This window comes from Lissotriton vulgaris, unplaced genomic scaffold (genome assembly GCF_964263255.1).
Source record: "Lissotriton vulgaris unplaced genomic scaffold, aLisVul1.2 SCAFFOLD_763, whole genome shotgun sequence".
Lineage (NCBI taxonomy): Eukaryota > Metazoa > Chordata > Amphibia > Caudata > Salamandridae > Lissotriton > Lissotriton vulgaris.
Window position 1 is genome coordinate 329,160 of NW_028254011.1, and position 23,620 is coordinate 352,779.

The window sequence follows — 23,620 nt, forward strand, 5'->3', positions numbered from 1 at the left end:
ACAGAACTGCATACACTTAAAATGGATCAAATTGCTTACATTTCATAACTAAATAAGCTTACCACTTTACCATCCTACCAACAATTCTTCCCAATTAATATTAAAAATTGGGTCATATGACCCGGGCCCCAGCAATAATTTTGTCATTTTGGCTCCCATGGACCTGAAGGTGTGTCAGTGTCACGGGAACCAGCCTATACAACAAGGGTTTTTACCACGCTCTAGTCTAGTCTAGTCTAGTCTGGAAATTTGTATTGCGCAGAACATATCACATCCCGTGAGGGAGTCTCATGGCGCATGCGGACAGTCCCAGAGAAAAAGAGGAGAGATCCTAAAAAAGGCAAGACCTAGCTGAAAAGCCATGTTTTCAGCAATTTTCGGAACCTCATGTGCTCGGTCGTTGCACGGATGTTCAGCGGAAGTTTGTTCCATAGGAGGGGTGCCATATGGGAAAAAGCACGTCCCCCATTTCTGACTGTTTGTACTCTAGATGGAGTGAGTAGGAACTTGGAGCTGGATCTCAGTTCTCGTCCGGGCTGGTACCAGGTCAATTTTTGGTTCCAGTATTTGGGTCCAGTGCCATGCATATGTTTATGAACTAGACACATGATTTTAAAAATGACTCTTTTTTTTATTGTGAGCCAGTGTAGGTTCTTTAGGCTTGGAGAGGAAGGGGATCGTTTTGGGAGTCCAAGAATCAGACGGGCAGCAGTGTTTTGAACAACTTGTAGCCTCTTTATATGGCACTCATTTATGGCAAGCAGGATGGAATTACAGTAGTCTAACCTATTTATTATGAGGCCCTGCACTAGAACTTTGCGAGCTTCTTTTGGTATCCATTTGAAAGCTCTGCGGAGGCTTCGCATGATTCCAAAACAGGTCCCGACAGTATGGTTCACATGGTCCTTCATGGATAATTTATTATCCATGTGGATTCCGAGGTTGCGAACGGATTCTTTTGGGACCGGACATTCCCCCAATTCCGGGGGCCACCAGTCTTGAGTCCAATGTGCACTCGCTTGACCAAAGGTCATTATTTCAGATTTTGCACCATTTAGTTGTAAGTGGTTCAGACTCATCCAGTTTTTAACCTTGATCAGACACTCTTTAAAACGTTCTTTTGTATCATTGATATCATGGTCAAGGGTAACAAGTATTTGCGTGTCATCCGCATATGATAACACGTCAAATCCATGTGCCCTAATGAGTTTGGCCAGAGGGGCCATATAAACATTAAAAAGCGAGGGACTGAGGATTGAGCCTTGAGGCACACCCCTGGTAACTGGCCGTGTACTGGCCAAAGTTTCATCAGTTTGTAGTGTGGTAGTTCGATCGGACAGATAACTGATGAACCACCTTAGAACCTGCCCCTTGACACCATACTCCCACAGTCGTCTGACTAAGATGTGATGGGAGATGGTGTCAAAGGCAGCCGATAAGTCTAAAAGTACCAGAATGCATGACTGATGTTTGTCAAGGGCACCTCTGATGTTGTCGGTCACCTCAATCAGGGCTGTCTCCGTGCTGTGAGCAGCGCGGAAGCCTGACTGTGAGGTGTCGAGTAGATTGTTCCTCTCAAGATAGCTTATCAGCTGCTCATTTACGAATGCCTCCAACACTTTCCCTGGAAAGGGTAGCAAGGAAATAGGGCGATAGTTTGAAAAGGTGTTTGCATCCGCACCAGGCTTTTTTAGTAGTGGTCTGACTCTAGCCGCTTTCCAGATTTGAGGGAATTCCGCTTCTATCAGGGATGTGTTTAGAAGGCAAGAGAGGGGATGGGCCAACACTGGGGCAAGGGTTGAAAATAGTTTGGATGTTAGATGGTCGCAAGGAGATCCGGATTTGATTTTATGCCCTAGGCGTAAGATTTTTTCATCATTTAACAATTCAAAAGTGGACCAATTTGTGGAAGAGACGACTTGGTTCATGTGTAGCTCTTTTTCAAGATGTTGAAGAGAGGTGTTTTCTATATTGAATGGTTGACATATTTTTGTGATTTTGTCGTCTAAGAACATTGAAAGGTCTTCCGTCCACTCTTGGGTTTTTGGGGCCTCTTGTGAACTTTTAACGGACGTAAGTTCTTTTAGTATGTGATGGAGCTCTTTGGACGAGTTTTTAGCTTTACTTATGCGTTTAGCTATATGGGTTTTTTTTGCCGCTTTTATTTTCCTCATGTATTCAGTGTGCAGGGTTTGATAAATTTTGCGATCATTGGGTTTTTTTGTTTTACGCCAGGTTTTTTCAGCATTTCTTGTTTGAGTTTTAAGATGTTTTAATTGGTCGGTAAACCATGGTGAGGTTTTTTCCCTACAGTGTACCTTTCGTAGGGGGGCTATTTTATCTAGTGTTTTATGGATGGCGGACTCCAGATGCATAGCTCCAAGGTGTACGTTTTCTTTAAAATTAATGTGGTCTATTTCGAAATTTTCTGAGAAAGAAACCTGGGTGATATTCTTCATGTTCCTGCATGCTTTTAGCTTTTTGTTTATTGTAGTTTTAGCTCTATGGCCACTTATGGAGAATTTTACCAGAAAGTGGTCGGTCCATAATAATGGGGTGGGGGTCTTTAATGTGACATTAGGTGAATTTGTAAATAAAAGAACAAGAGTCTGCTTTCACCATGCATTTTTTTATCACGTATGTTTTTACAACATATATGCCTTTACAACGTATGCCTGTACCACACATTTAAGGTATGTTCGGGGGCGTGCCCCCCCCCCACAAATACATTGTTGATATATATATATATATATGCAAAATATACAATGCGTGGTAAAGGCATACATTGTAAAAGCACATGCTTTTGAAAAAAGGCAGGGTAAAAATATTCGTAGTGAAGGCATGCTAAGTGTTTCCCTGTTTGGAATTTTCACCGGCCTCACGGTGAGTCTCTTCATCATAGCACACAATCCTGTACACACCGACACACCATGTGGCACTCACCTTCCTACCTTCCTGCATATGCCCCTCATTTTGGTCTTTGTTTCTTTTCTTTCTCCCCTTTTTCCAGACACCTCCGTATTACTCTGCAGCTCCATACAGGTATTTTCTTTCATGCCGCCACCACATTATTCTCACGCCCTTGGTGTTTTGACACTTGTGATTATGACCCCACACCCTACGGTCACAACCGATTGGCAGTCTCCCCTTTCGAGGCTACTCAGTCTCAACTGTCCAGCATTGATACTCTGTCTCTCCCTTCCATGGTCATACCCTATGCATCCAGGCAACTCTCCTAGCTTGGCATCTATCTTGTCCACACTTTGTACATGATTGTCCGCTCTAGTGTGTTTGAACTCAGGATTAATGTATTGTGTCAGCATGTACACCTACCCTGGTATGTCACTTTCACACCATTATTCACTACGTGCCAGGTTCATGTCACTTCATTGCCACAATGTTTTTCTCCTCCACGCAGTCACAATTTTGTTACCATGTCACCTGTACAGTCATCCATTTCACATTACTGCTTAGGGGTTCCACGTGTTAATGGTGAGATAATCCTACATGACTCAATAGTCATGGTTTCTTGGTTTGGCACTGACCAATTCCATATGTGTACATAATTTTATTCAATGTTTTGTATCTTCCCCAGCCCTGAAGAAGCCACGGGATAACTCCCTTGTGTGACGAAACACGTGTTGGCTGGTTGTTTTTCGTTGTTGCATCATTAAAAACATTTAATCATCACACTGGTGTAGACCGCAGATATTGTTATAATACGAGACTCTTCAAACCAGAATTTTATCCTAATTACATGTTCCCGGGACAGTGTTTCTCAAAGTATTTCCCTGTGTTGTTCGGTCATACAACCAATGTAACACATAACATTACACGACCAGACAAATACTCATTATCAGGGACATAAAATGCCATTTTGTACAATGTGAAGGAATGATCAACTTACCATACGCATGGGTAGTGCTGTGTCCCATGCGACTGTGTGGCATTCTTAATACACACATGGCGTCTCACTGTTTGTGTCAGTGCTTTTATGCCCATGTGAGTGATCCTGCCTAAAGGTTTACCTGAAGGCGTTCAGCTTTTAGGGTCCCATCATTGGGGGGGGGGGGAGTGGACTACTCACAGTTATAGCACCACAGGCTTAAGTAATACACTTGTATTCCTTCATATCTTCAACGTACTGAATGCCAGACAAAGAAATATATATATATACCCAGATTTACTAAACTTTCCTGTAATACAGCAATGGAACTTGCTGTGCTGTGTTACATGGAAGGGAAAGTGCAGAAATGCACCAGATATACAGAAATCCACCACATTTACTAAGATATTGTGCACTTCTGCTCCCTTCTTATGCTGGTGTCTCAACGTAGGCACCCTTGTGTCATGGCGCAAGTGTACCTGCGTTGTGGTCAAGATAGTTTTTGTGCAGGAAGGGATGCCTTCCTGCACAAAAACTATCTTAGCGGAGTATTCTTGAATACAATGAGGAAGTAACAAGGAGAAATGTACGTATTTCTCCTCGTTATACCAAGGTCGGGTAAGTGCACCATTTTGGCGCATACTCCGGTTTACTGATTTTAGGAAATCCAAGTCTGTGTCAAAATACATGGGTGGCTTAACGGGAACGCCCATGATCCACCCATGTAATGCCTTCTCAACACAGGGCAGCGCAGGGCACCCCCTTGCATTATTTTGTGATTAATAAGGGACGAATGATCACAAAAATATCAAGGTACGTGGCTTTATAGATGTCACTTAAGCGCTTATGTCAGCTTATGTGACACTAGCACAATAAAAGTGCTTAGAACTCTAGGTTTTGAGGGTGAAGCGGTCTTACAACTCCCTTACTCTCAAAAACTTTTGTGCAGATCTGCAGAACGTATATGTGCTCAGAGGCTACCAAAACGTATTTAAACACACTTTTCCATTGTAGCCAGGTCAGAGGGACACTGCTTGCGTGACCTGCAAGAAAACAGCTTCATGCAACCGTGGGTATGTCAGTGCTCTGGTCCTGGGCCCAGCTCGCCCCTCCTAAAGGCAGACACTGCAGTCCCAGTGGTTACCTGGAACTGGTTCGATTAAGCCTCCGGGGCCTGCAAGCGCCTGGATACCCTTTAGGAGGATTAGCCGTTCTTTATAAATCCTGATTGATTGAGTGATACTCTAATGGGTGTGGTGCAAAGTTTCAAGACCTGTCCTTTCCTCTTCATCCGCCATAACTAATAGGAACACACCTGCACTACTCAAGTGTGTGCATCCGCCTATTCCTGCAGGCTGCTGTTGTCTAAATTCACCAAAGCACAAAAACACAAGCTCACTGGCGATAAGGAACTCAATCCTGCACCCATGTTGCTCTTGATCCTCATTCCTGCCAGCCACAGCACTCCCAGCCACCCTTTTCCAGCTCCCTTTCAATAAGCTTGACTCAATTGAGTTTGAAGAAAATTCCCACTATCTAGTTACACTAGATGTGGTTTCGTTATATACTCAAATACCACAAATGGAGGGCCTAGAAGTAATCGGGAGTTTTCTAGAAAGTAGAGAACAACCGGCTAAAGTCCCATCAGATTTCATCATGGAACTGGCTACTTTCGCATTAAAGAAAAATTACTCTAATTTCAATGGAGAATTCTTCTTTCAAACTGGGCTGCCCTTTTGCCCCAGAATTGGCAGTTTTATTCATGTCAAAATACGAAGACAAATTCATCTATCAGAACAACAATCCATACTCAGAGTTTATTTTACACTGGAGTCTCTACATGGACGACGTCTTTATGGTCTGGTCAGGAGATGAACAACTACTTGTGCAATTCCACGAATGGTTAAATAACCGCACCCAGGAAATTAAATTCAGTTTGAATTTCTCAAGGTTACGAATGGCCTTTCTAGACGTCGAAGTGTATCCCACAGATGGTAAACTAGTTACAACACTGTATAAAAAACAGACTGACCGCAACAGAGCTCTGCATTACAGTAGTAACCATCCCAGAAATTTAAAAGAAAACCTGCCGTTCGGCCAATACTTGAGAATTAAAAGAAATTGCCACTTCAGAGACGAATATGAAATACATGCAAAGAATCTGACAGAAAATCTCCTAGAACGTGGCTACCCCAAGAAACTCCTGAGACGCTCAATGAAAAGAGCATGGTGGGCGCCAAAAGAAGTACTCCTAGAAAAGAAAGAAAAACCCCCAATGGAGAGGCTAGTATGTGTGTCAACTTTTTGTCCAAACTCAAATTTGTTCAAGAAAATTATTAATCAAAATTGGCATCTCGTAGAAAACCTGGAAGAGACACTGAAAAACAAACCCTTGTTTGCATTTAAGAAAGATCAAAACGTTGCAAACCATCTGGTTCGTGCGGCAATTCCAAAGAAAAAACAAGCTACAGTTAGAACGATGTTGGGATTGCCCCAGTACAAGGCCATCATAAATGTGGCACATGTGTCTGCTGTCCCAATACAGAGGAGGGAACGGTGTTTAAACACAAAACAATTTTTTGGAAGCACGAGGCTTTTACAAATTGCAAACCACGACATGTAATTTATGGAATCAGATGCCCGTGCGATATGTTATACATCAGGAAGACAGACCAAGAAGTCAGAAGCCGCATCACCCAGCACAAATCACGGATTAAAAACAATGTGCAGACGGCCCCTCTGGTGAACCATTGGAAATTAAAAAACCATACTGAGACAGACATCAGATGGACAGTTATATCCAAGGTAGAACAAGACCCCCGTGGAGGAGATATGGAAGAGAAACTTGCAAAGAGAGAAGCATAGAATTCATAAAATTCAATACAGCAGTAGAAGGCCTTAACGAAATCTCAGAATTATATAGACTGTCTTAGTCCCCCCCGCCAAAAGCTGTTGCAGGACCACTGTCCACAGTCCACAGCCTAAACCATGAAGTGCTACGCACAACTCAACCTCAATAAATCACAACTCGGAGACATGGCCCACATGTAACCGTCCCGGACTATGGTGACTAATAATAAATACTCAAAACAGAAGCCGCCACAATTTACAATCCTATACGTAAGGAGTTAGGAAAGTTTCCAGCATGGTCAACCGGACGACATGCAGCAATGAAAAACGACGAGAATAGAGTAAATAAAAAGCGGACAGAAGTTTGTGCATTAAGTCATGCTGAGTGAGATGCTTGATTTTTGGACTGGATTAGCGAGGAAACATAAGAGAAAACAAGCATTTACAATGCAATGGTTTCGCCTTTGGAAAATTTAGAGCTATTGGCATTGCAAATGACAACATTTGTATTTATGTGTTGGTTTTGAAAACAGATAAATAAATGGCATTGTCATTTACATTGCCATTAGCTTAATCTCTTGCAAATGTGACACCTATTGTACCCTGCGGACGAGCTCAGCAGACAGCAATTACTACCACACACACCCAGAGCCAGCCACACACACCCAGAGCCAGCCACACACACACACACCCAGAGCCACACACACACCCAGAGCCACACCCACCCAGAGCCACACACACCCACCCAGAGCCACACACACACACCCAGAGCCACACACACACCCACCCAGAGCCACATACACCCACCCAGAGCCACACACACCCACCCAGAGCCACACCCACCCACCCACAGCCACCCACCCACCCAGAGCCACACACACCCACCCACCCAGAGCCACACCCACCCACCCAGAGCCACACACACCCACCCAGAGCCACACACACACACCCACCCAGAGCCACACACACACACCCACCCAGAGCCACACACACACACACACACCCACCCACCCAGAGCCACACACACACCCACCCACCCAGAGCCACACACACACACACCCAGAGCCACACACACACCCACCCAGAGCCACATACACCCACCCAGAGCCACACACACCCACCCAGAGCCACACCCACCCACCCACAGCCACCCACCCACCCAGAGCCACACACACCCACCCACCCAGAGCCACACCCACCCACCCAGAGCCACACACACCCACCCAGAGCCACACACACACACCCACCCAGAGCCACACACACACACCCATCCAGAGCCACACACACACACACACACACACACCCACCCACCCAGAGCCACACACACACCCACCCACCCAGAGCCACACACACACTCAGGAGAGCAAGCACAGCGAGGGTGCAGGGAACTAAAAGTAAAATACTAAAAATAAAATATTCCTTACTCTCTGGGATTCCGCTGCCTGCAACATGGTTCTCTGATTTGTTTGGCTGGGATTATGAATTTTAAAAGCAACTCATATTGCCCAATGTATCCGGTCAGTTGGAACCCGTACCTTGTGTTACCTTTGAAGGTCAGCAGAACCAGCTGGCAGTATATGATGCCAGGATCAATGAAGGTCTTGTAAGCAAACAACTGTCTGGCAATCTGAACTTTCTGCATAGCAGGGAATTTGAGCAAATATTGAGAAACTAAACAAATGGCTTAGGCAGGTATGCAGGGATGAAAGAGCTGACATAAGCAGAGAGGTGTTTTGGTTGGACAGTGCTTTGGACCAGGTAAAGAGCCTTATGAAAAATGCAGTGGGCAATCGTGAGCCAATGAGGTAAAGACATAATGGACAGATGCAGACCAAATGGCCTTTGCATGGTGAACTTGTGAACACCCCAGCCCTGAGTACACTAATCCAGTGTTGACAATGTGAGGCGCCGGACCAGTCTTGTGACCTAGAGAGGCGCAACAATTGTGCCCTCAAGATGAACTACAGGCCCTGTCATAGGTGCATCACGTATAACTGTGATGGCAGAGTGCTGTGTTTTAGGATTATAGTCTGGCCAGATCTTTTTCTCTGTCTCACGAGAGCGTAATCTACTGATCCCTCTAGGGGGTGGTGTGGTATGTGTGTGATAACTGTATGGTAACAAAGCTCTATATCTGTGTGTAAGTATAAATAATGAAGCCAGTGGAATCCATTTTGGATGCTCCTGGACAATATGAGTTGAAAGTTAAAATAAATACACTTTAAAAAATTCGTTTTGCAAAATAAAAAATAGCTATTGAATAGCATTTCCCAATTTTGATCAGGAGTCTTCTTTTGGTTGAGAATTGAGTGTCTTAGAACAGAGTATCAGTATTGGCATTTTCGTTCTGTTGTCCTAGTTAAGCAAGGCACAGTTCTCAAATGCAGTCTGCTTTTTGTGGGTACTGCTCACGTTGGAGACAATCTGGTCGTCTTGCCCTGGACAGTCTATTCACCTGCAGGGGCAGTAACACCCCTTCTATCTCTCACCAGTCGGGCTTCTTAACATCAGGCAGACCCTCAGCTCGTTCACCAAAATGTGAAGCCTTCAGGTGATGTCCAGGGCTTTGAAAGGGGTGTGGCCTAAGAAGCAAAACTATAACTCTGTCCAAGAAGCATAGCTAACATATATAAGGGCATGGCTTAAAACAGGTGAACTAAAATCCTGTATTTATAATTGTGTGCCACTCTGTGAGTTTTCTGTTACTGCATCCAAACATATCGCGCATCAACAGGTACTGTGAGAAACCTTCACTACCTTCATCCTCCTCTCATCGTTGCCCATTATAACCACCCACTCACAACCTGAGCTCACACATACACCTAGAGGCAGCGTAATTCACAGTACACACTATATAAGAGCAATAAGCTGCATGAGAAAAATAACAGAAATATATTCTGAATACAGCAAACACTCTTAAAAGGATGCAGGATTAAATACAATATATGAAATGTTCAAATGAACTGCATCTCTTGCATGAATTACCTTAACAGGATTTACACTCATTGTTCAGAAATTGATCAGTGTTTCCCCTGTAAACTAAAGGCATGAATATAGGGTCGGCTAGGGGTCCATTTCAGGGTCAAGTTTGTAATTACTGCGAGGTCTGAGACATTTGGGTCGTCAACCCATTTAAAGCCCCGACTTTATCTCATTCTGTACCAGAGTTCTTGCATCTCTAAAGCATTCCTTGACTGTACAGCCACTCTAATCTTCGACAGTAAAGCACTTTATGATATTACATTCCAGCCAATGAGCACTGCAGCGGTGTACAAGAAGGCCGTTAGACCTCAGTGTTAAACTCTGGTTAAACATAAGAGAATTGTCCGAGGTGGGTGTTGTAAAAAAATACAAATTGCAACGTAATTTATTGTAACACGGCCAGAATTATACCATGTGACCAATAGATGACAACTGGTGCCTTAAAATGATGCACATCAGTGGAATGGTGATCACGCGTCAAGAAAATAATATGTAATAGTAATGTGGAAACTTAGATGGAGATAAGCAGCGGCCATTCAACATTGACTGCGCGCAGCTAGTAATTCCACTACTCCGAGCACCAGGTAAACCACTCCGTTTCTTCTCGAAAAAACAAGAGGGCCAGTGAGCTTCTGGAAACAATTGGGATAGGCAGTGTGCGCTTTACTAACAAAATAGGCATGAACAAACATAAAAGGGTCCCCTCTGCGCAGCCTTCAGGGCCCACTTTTGCCCTTGTCCGTTTGGAAGGTTATAAATATATAATCTGTTTTTTTTGGGAAGGCGGGGGTTTTGTGTACTGTTTGTTCTGTTCTCTGTAAATCACCTCAGGTGCGAGGCTTTTCACAACCCAGACACAAATGCTGGATTGTGATGGTTACCGTCCACTCACACAATCAAACACAGCATGACTGCCCCCGGGCCTGCAGGCACACTGGCCCCTCATAAATACCGCGAGAGGTGGGGGCGAGAAGGTTACAGTAAAGACCGCAGACACATGGGCTGTCCGGCCACACGCAAATTCATTTATGAGCCCAAAGAAGTACATGGAAGACAGGTTTCGACTTTTCACGAGCATCCGAATACCTCAGGGGATGGCTTTGTGCGACACAATCTCCGCGGCCGCACGAACCTCCTCACGGAAGAGTACTAGTATGACCCATTAAAATGTATGTCTCTTTAAGTTTGCTTGGGTTGTGAAAGTATCTATTATTAAATGTAGGCTTTATTTTTAGAATAGTTTTTGTAGAAGCTGAGTCTTTTCACAGCCAAGGAGAGGGTGCGGTGAAGCCCTTTTGCCCCCACCACACTCTCCTTCTAGATTTACATTTTAGCAGACTTTGTTTTAGTCCTGTTACTATTTACATATTTTATTTTCCTGATATGATTGTAAATAATGTTGCTTGTTTTTAGAAAGCCTTTTTCTGCTACACAATCCGTACTCTTCATTCAAGGCTAGGAACATGGATCGAGATATCCTAGTACATGCTTTGTCCGCTCAGAGACAGGTTCTAACATCAAGACACACCACTACATCAGAGCTGTACCACTAACACAGTGGTTTTATTACATAAACAGTGCTTAGTCCCTTAGTAGGTCCGTGGGTGATCTCCAGTCACAACGGTTCTGGGATGAAAGCTGTGTTCCATGCTGATCCTGCAGCGAGGGATTGCCAATCAAACTCCAAACCAATTCACTCAGGTATGGCGTCTCAGCCTATTCCAAGAGATCAGCCAGAGGATACACCCACTCTGCTCTCAGAAAAGGGGTAGCGTTAGGTAGGAATATAAATATATAGAAATAAGACTGTCACAGTTGGACTGTTTATTCTTTTCACCTGGTTCACAGTGCTGGTTACTTTTCTCTGTTTTATCTGCCTAATAATCGCACCACATTCTTTCTATGCAAGACTACGATTGTTTCAAGAAATGCATTGAAAACTTAAATTGTTTTCTTTCTGTGTTTTACCAAGCAAAAAGTTGAACTGCCTCAACTGCTCAGGGATAGACAGACTAGACAATGGAAACTTGAGAGCTTTGCACTGGATAATCATTACACCAGTCAAACTGAAGTAGAAAGCTGCAAAAGGCTTACTGTCACAATTGAACATTAAATGAAGCCACGCTCTCCAATTTAGTGTACACCTACAACTGCATGTTGTTGCTATATGTGTCGGAGCGTACCTGTAAAAACTAAGTGCCTTCTGGGAGTTACAACTCTCCCGAATGAGAAAGAAGGTGTCCCCGCGCGCGGTCCTTACCTCCCACTTGCCATCGGACCACCTTTGAAACCCGATTACGGTTGCCTGCCTTTTCGCCCCAAATGAAACTGAAAGCACGGCACAGCTGTTAGATGGCTAGTACTGATGATTGACAGACCAAGTTACGATCCCACTGAACGGCTGGCTCTGCGATTGGATAAGGAGAGCTAAAATACCCGGCCCCGTGAAAGAAACCTGGTCCCACCCTCTGCTCTGCCGGAAGTGATAGCACTCTTGACCCGGAACAGATTGATTAACTGTAATAGTAGTTTTATACGTTCAACTGTGGGGATTCAATCTTTGTAAGCTGTGGTCTTTTAAATGTCACTGTGCTCAGGCTCACTGACACCAGCAACTGCATGTTGTTGCTATATGTGTCGGAGCGTACCTGTAAAAACTGGGGGGCATATTATCAAGGGGGTTTATCTCCGCTTTTTTGGCTTTAAAAGCCAAGAAAGTGGAGATAAAATTATCTCCCTATTACCAAGCTGTCGCTAACACCAGTTAGTGACAGCTAATAGGAGATAGCGACCATCTTGGGCCCCGCTTTGCATGTCAGTGATATTTATCACTAATGACATGCAAAGTGGGCATGCCAAGATGTTAGCTACTGGAAACAGTCCCTAACATCGCTATCTCCTATTATCAACTTTTGGAGATATTCGCGCTAAGCGCGAATATCTCCAAAAGCTAACACCTGCCCTGAGCAGTTCTTAGCCATGTTATCCAATGGGAGGTGGATAACATGGCTAAGAGCATTTGCTCGATAATGCATGAATATCGCTGACTTTTCAGCGATATTCATGCATTGCGGCCGTTTTTTATCGCATTTGCGATAAACCTTGCTAATAGCAAGGTTTATCTGCGATAAAAATCGCCGATGTGCGGCGATAATTTTTGTCTCTAAACAAGTTAGAGACAAAAATTATCGCTAGTTGTTGGTAATATGCCCCTAAGTGCCTTCTGGGAGTTACAACTCTCCCGAATGAGAAAGAAGGTGTCCCCGCGCGCGGTCCTTACCTCCCACTTGCCATCGGACCACCTTTGAAACCCGATTACGGTTGCCTTCCTTTTCGCCCCCAAATGAAACTGAAAGCACGGCACAGCTGTTAGATGGCTAGTACTGATGATTGACAGACCAAGTTACGATCCCACTGAACGGCTGGCTCTGCGATTGGCTAAGGAGAGCTAAAATACCCGGCCCCGTGAAAGAAACCTGGTAACACCCTCTGCTCTGCCGGAAGTGATAGCACCCTCGACCCGGAACAACCCCCTCGCTCTTCAGCTCCCCCTCCGTCATTTCTGCTCCACGTAGTCTGGGGGTGGGGGGGGCAGGAACGGTTAGACGGACATCGGGAGGGGGGGGGGGCGGGAACGGACAGCGGGCGGGGCGGGGGGGGGTCGGGAACGGGATAAAAATAAAAAGGAAATAGAGAAAAAGACATTAAGAGCCAAAACGTCAAAATACGTAAACTTACAAAGTAAAAACACATTTATAAACAAAATGCTCCTTACCTGATTGCCTCGTGGGAACTCGAATCTTGCAGCCAACTCCAAAACAAGCACCACGAGCACAGGGAGGGAGGGGGGCGGGAACGGGCACAGAACAGCGGAGGGGGGGGGGGGGAGGATCACGGCGCACGCACATTTATAAACAAAATGCTCCTTACCTGATCGCCTCGTGGGAACTCGAATCTTGCAGCCAACTCCAACAGACACTTTGAAAAAGAAAAAAACAGGCCCACTCGAAAAAAAAAAATAACACACACCCACCACCGTGATGACGAACAGAAGTGGGTGGAGAGGGAAAAAATCTTGGGAACGCCCCCGAATCTGGTCCGGCCTTGACGGACAGATCTCTGTTCCAATGTCTAGCCTCCATTTATGGAGCTAGCCAATGGAACAGAGGGCGGGACTAAGAGTACACTGTAAGAGACATAAGATTTCTCTGGGGGCGGAGCTAACGCTCCGTGCCCCAGGCGAAACCTAAAAAATCCCCACTGGACTTTTCCCGGACTACAACTCCCAACCATCTCGGGAAACCGGCAGAAGGCGCAATGTCGTGACATCACACACGTGCTCTAAGTACAGAGACAGAGGAAACCGTTTTGATGAGTGACAACAAGACAAGCGAGTAGAGTGCACGCCACAGACAGTAAGAAAGAAAGCGAATGCCCGAGGAAGACCCGGTTTTAATTTTTGAGCTCGCGAACTTAGTGACCCATGCATGCGCTACAAAAAACTTGACAACATGTATAATTCACTTCCAGGCCCCAAACATTTCGACTGACGATCGTTCAACTACTTCCGATAACAGACAGAATCTGCACAACCTGTCATAGTTATGTGCTTTTATTTTGTTATGTGTAACCTTTTTTTATTGCAGGTGGTTGGTCCACGATGGTTTATGTACAATTTCCTCTCTAGGCCTATAATATGTTGGGTACGGGCTTGGTTTTCAGGCACAGCGATTGCTCTGCTCAGCCACCTCGTACTGGATGGGAGGCCAGATGCTCTCAGACGCCCCCCAATGGGTGTACACCGTTTGCGCGATCATCTCTTTGTTTTCAGTTGGGGTTGGGTTCTGGGGGGATGGGATGGCTTTTTGCGAGTTGGGGGCGCTGAAGTTGGGGGGGGGGGGTTGGAGGGTGGAGAGGTTGGAGGGGTTGGAAGGGTTCTTTGAGGGTATGGCAGAATTGTGTTGTGACTTAAGTATTCTTTGGTCCAAAAAACTTGGTTTCATCAGACTCACACTGTGTATACCAGGATACTGGCGTTTTTATTGATGATGATTTGTCAACATGACTAATCATACTAAGTTCCTCACCTGGAATGTGCGGGGACTCAACACACCTAAAAAGATAAGATCAGTTTTTGCATATTTGGATCGTGTGGGAGTGCACGTGGCCTTATTGCAGGAGACTCATCTCACTGCTGAATCAGCGAAAAAAGGTGGGAGTACACTGGGCGGGGGCTAAAGTCGCGTCCTCTTACTCTACCTACTCTAGAGGGATGCTAATTCTTATAAAAAAAAGGTGTCTGGTTTACTGTGATTCGCGTTGATACGGATGAACAAGGACGTTTGGGAGGCATGAGTGTATTGGTGGTGAATGTATATGGTCCAAACACAGACGATCCTTCTTTCTAATCCGATGTGTGGTGAAGAATCTCTATATTCCCCCAACCGCGCTCATTTGGAGTGGCGATTTTAATGTTTGCCTAGACTCAACAATAGATAGAACTGGCAGTAGTGAGGTGAGACCTAAACAGGTTTCGGAGGTGCTGCTGGGGATACGTGAGGCAGGAAACTTGCATGATATATGCTGACTTCGGCATCCTGCAGGTCGGGAAAGTACGTTTGTTTCCTTGGTCCATGGATCGTGGTCTCGTATAGACTTCTGGCTGGTTTCAGAAGAGGTTTTTACATGGGTTAGAGAGGTGAAACACAAGGCGCAAACACTGTCGGACCACTCTCCTGTAGTCCTTGACTTGCAGATCCCTACTTGTGAGAGGCCACACTTCACATGGCGACTACAGACCACTGAACTAACAGATCCTATATTTAACCAGACAATTACTGAGGCGATCAGGAATTTTTTCAGGGAGAATGAAGGCTCTGTTGACAGTGCAGGAGTGCTTTGGGAGGCTTTTAAAGGTCACCATTAGGGGGGCTTGTATTGGGGCACAGTCGGGAGTGTTGCGTGACATCCGGCGTCGCATCAAAAAGTTGGTAGTCGATGTCTCCACACTTGAACGAGAATATGAGGCCAACCCTCCTTCCGCGAAATTAGCTGACATGCGAATACTTGTCACGGAGCATAATGAAGCAGTTGACCAGGAGTTGTTACACTGCTCTCGAAGGAAGACGGCTCGCTACTATGGTGAAGGAGGCCACCCGAGTCGCTCCCTAGCGCAAAAACTGGCAGCGCCGCGCACCCAGGAACATATAACTGAAATGCAGGACATGGATGGGGTTGCTCACTACTCTACTCCGGAGATTAGTGCAGCCATTCTGCAATTCTACACCTGACTGTACGCTGCTAAAAGTGCCCTGTCACCTTAAGAGATTGGCACGGACCTAGATGATGTTGCGTTAGGTTGGCTCTCTAATTTACATCGAGAATAGTGCAGCCATTTGACGAAGAGGATGTTAAGATGGCCATAATGTCATTACCTACTTGCAAGGCCGCTGGTATGGACAGCCTGCCTAGCGAATTCTTTAGGTGTATGCGTCGGAACTTGCCCCTAGATTACTAGAAGTATATGCCAAAGCATATGAAATGAGAACGTTACCACCTTCTCTCAAGGAGGCTCTGCTGGTGACTCTATTGAAACCGGATAAGCCTTCGAATCAGTGCGACTCTTATAGGCCTCTCTCGATTAATAATATCGATGCGAAGATTCTTGCAAAAATGATCGCCACTAGGATACAACCTCTGGTTCCTCTCTTGGTTCTGCCCGACCAGTCCGGAATTGTCACTGCGCGTTCTACCCCACATAATCTCTGCACTATCTTTTCTACTTTACATTATTTTGACCCAGACTTCCAAGCAGTTGAAGTGCTGCTAGATGCAGCAAAAGCGTTTGACTCCTTGCAATGCCATACATGTTCACGGTTTTGGCTGGGATGGGCTTCCCTCCGTTTTTTTTATGGACCAGGATGCTTTATGAAAATTCAATCGCCCGGGTGCGAGTGAATGAATGGGTGTCGTCTCCGATCCCTATTTAAAGGGGGACACAGCAGGGGTGCCCACTATCACCAATACTATTTTCACTCGCACTTGAGCCCCTAGCCTGCAAACTCCAGCAACAGCTTGGTGCAGCTGCCCTGAGATTCCGACAGAGACGGCTGGCCGTCTCTCTGTATGCGGACGACATGCTATTATATGTACGGGAACCTGAGGTGTACTTACCAGAGCTGCCCAGGGAGTATATTATATTTGAACGGTTTTCTGGTCTGGGGATCAATTGGTCGAAGTCTGTGGTGTTTCCACTGACGGCGCACACTAAGGAGGTTGAACTGAAATATCCACTAACCTGGACAACGGACCCCGTGAAATATCTTGGGGTTTAGCTACATAGGGATCCAGATGAGGTGGTCTCAGAGAACTATGGCCACGCAGTCACGCGTATTACTGACCAGGCTGAGCGGTGGGCACACCTGCCTCTCTCCTTGGCAGATAGAATATCAATTGTTAAGATGGCCTTCCTACCTAAACGGCTTTACTTTTTCGTCAATATCCCCATCAAATTGAATAAGGCGCTATTCAAAACCCTTCGATCCTCATTTTTGACATTTGTTTGTGGCGGTAAGAAACCCAGGTGTAGGTGGGATCTTTTGGTGCAGCCATTTGAACGAGGAGGATTTGAGGCCCCAGATCTTAGACTGTACTACCTCTGTGCACAGGCGCAGTTTGCACATTATTGGCACTTCCCACAGCTGTATCAGCCTCATGTGGTGGTAGAATCTGATGCAGTCCTTCCAATGCCAGTGCAAGAGGCAACCCTGTTGGGGGGCACAGGTGGCCCACAGACTGAGATAAACCCTGTACAATGCACAGCGTGGGCCTGGCGTATGCTGGCGGAACAAGCTCAGTTATCCTACCTTTATGCTCCATCATTGCCTCTGACATCGCACCCCGATATCTCTGCGGCACGTGAGAGGCAGGCTCTCAGCGAGTTGGCCAAAGTGGGTATCTTGCAGCTGGGGGATCTGTATACGAATGGTCAATTTAAAACCCTGCAAGATGTGCAGAAAGGCACGGACCGTGGCTTTATGTTTGGCCGAGTGCGGCAAGCCGGTCTATCCGGACTACCCGGCGAAACCTACTATTCTACGGGCACTGCAGGCGATGCTGGCGGGAGAAGAGTGTCAGGGTCTAATAACTAAACTTTATAACGCGTCCTTGCGAGAGCAGGAGCAGAATGATCACCCCTCCTGTGTATTCGATGGCAAGCAGTTCTGGGGACTGCCCTCACTCCGGATGTATGGACGGCATGTTGTGCCCCCACCGGTCACCTCACGGCCAATTGGAACCTCAGGATAATTAATTTAAAATTTTTACACCAATTATATTATATCCCTGTACAGTTATATAGATATGACTTGCGAGAAACTGCAAATTGTGTGCGGTGTGGAAGTGCTGACGCATACGTTCTACATGTGGCATGGTAGTGTGCGGGTGTGTTTGCCTTTATGTCTGAAGTGACGAAACTGCTTACTGATATAAAATTGGAACCTGTGCACTGCACCCCGACTCTGCCAACTAGGATATGTAAAGCGCCTCAAGCCCTGTAATAGACGCATAGCTGCTGTGTCCACCTTGTTCGCCAAGAGTGCTGTGGCGCAATGTTGGGGTGTAAGAACCACTCAGACGATAAAAAAATGGCTTTGTGATTTGCTGCACTGTAAAACTCAGCTATTGACATACGAGGAGGATTACCTGAGACTTCTCGCCCCAAAGACTTCTGGGCTCCGCTCACTGCATACTTGTTGTCCAGACCGGACTTGCTGTAAACCTGAATAAACAATGCACTATTCCAATATGCACTCTGGCTAGTTCCAGGTTCGGACCCACACACTGTCCAAATTGCTGTTCTACTGTAGGTGTTCCCTGGTGTCCCGTGAGCTTTCATTGTTTGCTCATAATAGTAGCCCTATTGGAGGACTTTGCATAATGCTGTCATTGGTATTACTTTTGCATATGTGTAGCTGTTGAACCACATGTATTTCTTCAATGTACGGGACCTCTGTTTATTCTGCCTAAGGGAAGGGTGGGGAAGGGTGGGGGAGGGATGGGGTGGGGTTTGTTTCATATTGCTCAACTGTAACAGAACTTTGGTTCCTTGATGTCATTGTTTTGACTGAAATTAATAAACAAATAAGAAAAAAGAACAACAACAAAAAACATTGAAATGGAGGTCATTTTAGATGGATTAATTTTTGGCTTAAAAATCTGGAACCTCCCGTCTATATCAGGTGTATGCATGATGTGCCGATCAGAGGGCCAGTTGTATGAAGCATTTTACCAGTCCCAAACTGCCCATGTATAGAAGGCAAAATGTGACTCAGTAACTTGTTACGGAATAACATTTTGCTTTTGCAATTCGGTATTAGGAATGGGCGAATAGCAGTGGCATGTATGAATGTTTTGCGACCGGGAAGGCTATCGCAGATCATTCGCAGTTACCACCAACATCAAGTTGGTGGTAACCCATTCGTAAATGAGAAGTGTGAATGTGGGCACCAACATTTTTTAAGAGCAGGCGGTCATCCCACAGACCACTGCCTACTCTTAAAAAATTTTAAAGGTAGCTTTTTCTTTTTCTTTTTTTTTTTAAATGCATCCCGTTTTACTTTAAGGAAAATGGGCTGCATGACACACAAAAAATTCTTTATTCAAAAGGAAAAAACAATTGATGAACGGAATGTTGCACAATGGCAGAACATTCACCCCCAGTCACAGATCTGGGTTTAATCCATCGTTATTTTGCTCACCAGACCACCCCAGTTCAGACATTGCCATATGCAAATCAGTCTTGACCCTGTGCCTCTTGGGAACAGTCCAGCCCGAACTGCCAAGCCATGTCTTTCCTGGACCGGAACCAAGCATCCTTGGACCGGTTTCTGGCTATCAGCCGTCATCAGCCAGGATAGCTTGATTCCAGTGGCCTGGAGAGCGCGGGACTCTCGTCTGAGCATACCCGTCCCATTCGGGGTGACAAATGCAAAAACAACAATTGACGGACAGAATGTTGCACAATGGCAGAACATTCACCCCCAGTCACAGATCTGGGTTTCATCCATCGTTATTTTGCTCACCAGACACCCCAGTTCAGACATGGCCATATGCAAATCAGTCTTGACACCGTGCCTCATGGGAACAGTCCAGCCCGAACTACCAAGCCAAGTCTTTTCTGGACCGGAACCAAGCATCCTAGGACCGGTTTCTGGCTATCAGCTGTCATCAGCCAGGATAGCTTGATTCCAGTGGCCTGGAGAGCACAGGACTCACGTCTGAGCATACCCGTCCCACTCGGGTGACAAATGCAAAAACAACAATTGACGGACGGAATGTTGCACAATGGCAGAACATTCACCCCCAGTCACAGATCTGGGTTTAATCCATTGTTATTTTGCTCACCAGATGGTGGTCTGCTGACCCCAGCAGGCCATCATCCCTGTGATTGTAGCCATTCACAATGGGTCGCAAATTGCGACCTGCCTCATGAATATTGAAGAGACAGGTCCATTTGTGACCCACTGCGAATCGCTAACATTGGCAAACACTGTTGTACATCGCAGTTTGCAATTTCCTAATAGCGTATTGCAAAATTCGCTATTAGGAAATTGCAAGCGCGCAATTTCGTACATCTTGCCCTAAGCACCACATAAGAATTAAAATAAATTAAAAATATTGGTGAAGGAGGAGAATGGGGTAAAAAATGAGAAGGGGTTCTATGGAGAACGAGATTCTTAAAAAAAAAGTGTTAAGGGGAGGAATTGGATGGGGAATTAAGTGGGGAACCCCCTTAAAAAGAGAATAAGGAGAGAAAGCGGGGAAAGAACAAAGAAGGGGTGGGTGTGGGGCACCTTTAAAAGCAAACATTTGCAAAGCCAGTAGGTTGCGCCTTTGGGATGTCATGAATCTACTGGCACCTATGACAATCGGTAGGCCTGCGCATGCTCACACCTACTTAATGACTCAGGTTCCGGTTTAGTTACTGATCTAAGATGACGTATGCCACTTGGCACGGTAAACAGAAAATAATATCTTTAATTACGCTTAAGTGCATTTGTATAAGCAGAGCGGCCTGGTAGCAAGTGGGAGTTGCTGGGGCCTTAAGAAAGGCAAAGAAAAATATTAAAAGGACTGTGAGGGGCGATTGAATAGCAGGAAGTGAACAGGGAATGAAATAAAAATAATAATAAAGCCAGGTGGGGTAGAAGAGAGAAAGAAGGGACTGAAAAGCAGCACATGAGGGAGAGAGCAGGGAGAGACTAGCCCTAGAGGGCACCGGGCATTTTCCAAATGGGGCCGAAGGGTGGGGGGCCGGCTTTTGACCTGTGGGAGCCAGTTTTGTTACTGGGGCCTGGTTTTACAACAGTGCTGCAATATCGTCCCCCTGTAACAAAAGCGGCAGCGGTGCTTGACACTAGCAACTCCTCAGGGCCGGCACATCTACTCATCTAGTGCTGAATGAGAATGAAAAAGTCGTTTCCTAAAAGTAAGTAATGGAAGGTTATAGGTCTGCTTATTAAAAGCATGGTAAAGAGGCTGTGCTCCAGGGGAGGGACAAACATAAGAAGAGGAAGGAGAGCCATTGAATAAGAAGCAAGGAAATAAGACTGACCATAAAACCAACAAATGAAAGCAATGGGCATGTTGTACCTCGACTATATGTTTTTAGGATTGTCCACAAAAGGCAATTCCCAACCAAATAGCTAAAGCGAACTTGTGGGCAAAACCTAAAAAGAATGTTTAGTTAGGGGGAAAACTAACAGGGAATTTTTTTTTCACTAAGAAGGGCCTTTAACAGCTTGATTTTGTCAGCCTAATGGAAATCTAAGAGAAACATTCCTCAAAACAGGTTTGCCCAAAACAGTTGTCAGAACCGGTTTCTTAAAGTTGTGTTATATATACAACCAGTGAGTGATGGTGGCAGGATTCTTAGAGTGTGAGGGTTGAAATTTCAGGCAGCTGTGAGTGGCGAGGCTTTGAGGGTGTGTGAAGGGGATGGCACTCTTTAGCTTGGTGAGAGTGGCAATGCACTGAAGGTATGTGAGAAGAAAGAGTAATCCGGGGTAAATGGTCACAGTTCATTGAAGGAGAGGCCATGACATAACTGCAGCCTCTAAATGATCACCGCAGCAGAAAAAGTAAGGAATTTCTAGAAAAAAGAAGGAAGACCAGTTATTCCGCATTTACTAGATGACTGGTGAGATTAACAGAAGTAAAGGAGGAAAGTCTTCAACTAACACGAATGATTTCAAAAATAAAATTAGCTGTTCCTGCCGATTAACTGTGAGAGGATATAACATTGACTGGAGGAGAACTTATGATCGCCCACCAGATTGAAAGTAGACAATTTAAAAGAAGTGAAAAGGAAGATACCAAACACTATTCCATGGTGGCGTGTGATATATCCATTATAAACATGATTTGAACATCTTTCAGATATGCACCTTTATTTGTAATTTCCCCGAAAAGCTAAAATTATTGTTAACTGTCACAACCTTGCTCTCAATTCTTGCCTGTTGGAGGGACAGACTGAATCTAAATAGGTTGCTGTATGCCACACATGGACAGAGCTAAACGGCATTCAGGGCTGAATGCGAGTAAACCTGTGACTTTTGTGTGTGTGAGGGGGTCAGTGATGTGGAGGCGCGTGTGTGTGTGTGTGTGTGTGTGTGTGGCAGTACTCTGCAGGTGTGTGGGTGTGGCAATGCTATGCTGATGTGGGAGGGTGAAAGCTCCCTTCAGATGTGTGAGGGGGTCAGTGCTGTGCAGGCGTGTGTGTGGGAGGCAGTACTCTGCAGGTGTGTGGGTGTCGCAATGCTCTGATGATGTGGGCAGGTGTAAGAGGGTGACACTGCCCTGCAGGTGTGTGGGGACGGCAATGCCCTGGAGGTGTGTGCCCTTGTGAACCGCTGGAGAGTAGCACCCTGAAGGTGTGTGCTGTAACAGCACTGTAGGTATTTCAGGGTGACAGCTCTATGTAGGTGTATGAGTGTGGCAGTGCTCTGCAGGTGTGTGGGAACAGCAATACCCCGGAGATGTGTGCCCTAATGAACCGCCCGGGGTAGCACCCTGAAGGTGTGTGCTTAGGGCTCGAGTCAGGGTACCATGCGGGTGGACGGTATCCCCCCACTTATTTGACCGGGAGCTCGATAACTGGAGTAAATTCACTCTTTGGCCTCTCTGGGGCGAGATCGGAGCCCATTCAGAACGCTGCTCACGCACTGGCTTCTCTGATGCAATCGCATCTAAGGGATGAGTGAGGAGAGGCAATGAGTCTGATGGTGCAAGCCACCTTTCGTGACATCACATCCTGTCATGACGTCAGCGCCCCCCCACTTCTTTTTTTAGGACTTGTGCCCTGTGTGTGCTGTAACAGCACTGTAGGTGTATGAGGGTGCCTGCTATATGTAGGTTTTATGAGAGAGCAGTGCTCTGTAGGTTTGTGTGGCAATGCACTGCTGATGTGGGAGGGTGAAAGCTCTCTTCAGATGTGTGAGGGGGTCAGTGCTGTGCAGGCGTGTGTGTGGGAGGCAGTACTCTGCAGGTGTGTGGGTGTCACAATGCTCTGTTGATGTGGGAACGTGAAAGCTCTCTTCAGATGTGTGAGGGGGTCAGTGCTGTGTAGGTGTGTGTGTGGGAGACAGTACTCTGCAGGTGTGTGGGTGTACTGATGTGGGAGGGTGAAAGCTCTTTTCAGATGTTTAAGGGGGGGTCAGTGCTGTGCAGGTGTGTGTGTGGGTGGCAGTACTCTGCAGGTGTGTTGGTGTCGCAATGCTCTGCTGATGTGGGAGGGTGAAAGCGCTCTTCAGATGTGTGGGGGGTCAGTGCTGTGCAGGCGTGCGCGTGGGTGGCAGTACTTTGCAGGTGTGTGGGTGTTGCAATGCTCTGCTGATGTGGGAG

At 45.9% G+C, this 23,620-nt stretch overlaps 1 protein-coding gene across 1 annotated transcript in view; it reads right to left on the bottom strand.

Moving 5' to 3' along the window:
• The window catches only part of LOC147660683 (heme-binding protein 2-like), a 41,320-nt gene that overhangs the window by 13,016 nt on the left and 4,684 nt on the right, over positions 1-23,620 (bottom strand). The window lies entirely within an intron of this gene.